The sequence below is a fragment of the Camelina sativa genome, chromosome 12, assembly GCF_000633955.1.
Source record: "Camelina sativa cultivar DH55 chromosome 12, Cs, whole genome shotgun sequence".
NCBI classification, from domain to species: Eukaryota; Viridiplantae; Streptophyta; class Magnoliopsida; order Brassicales; family Brassicaceae; genus Camelina; species Camelina sativa.
Window position 1 is genome coordinate 24743391 of NC_025696.1, and position 743 is coordinate 24744133.

The following is a 743-nucleotide window of genomic DNA, read 5'->3' on the forward strand; positions in this document are numbered from 1 at the left end:
AATCAAATAACCAGCAATCCTAACAATGCTCTAAGACTCAACTCTAGCAACCTAACAATGCCAGGTAAACAATCAATCGAGTCCCTAGAACATCCTCCTCTTCATTGCCTTTGATTCCACGATCACACTTTGCCTTTACCTGCACACCACAAACAACAATTGAGATGCGTAAGTATTATCACAAATACTTAGTGAGGCAATCCTCCCATCTACTGGGCTATACACACAAGCAATAAGATCTCTACAAGCCACAATAAACAATCAAATAAACAAACCAGGCAATATACCAAGCATACAACAATGCGTCGTAGCTGAAAGAAGGGTGTCGACCGACACCAGAAGGTGTCGATCGACACTGACAATCTGGTGTCGACCGACACCATACTGGTGTCGACCGACACCCTGCCCGACACTCCCGAAAACCCTATTTTGTGTCGACCGACACCTCCACATGGCATCGATCGACACTCGCCAAAGTCTCGAACCGTCCTCGAGTTGGTGTCGACCGACACCCCAACTGGTGTCGACCGACACCGTTACCGAGCAGCGATTTCCTTTGATCAAAAACTCCGAATCTCGCCTCTGATCTTCTCCAATCCGCTCCTTGCACTCCCAGAAGCCAAACCCAGCCAAAACAGCGACGAAATACCATAGAGAACTCAAAGAAACAACCACATAAGCACCAAATCACATAAAATCTAGAGATCTTAGCTTAGATAAGCCATGGTCATGCACTCACCTCT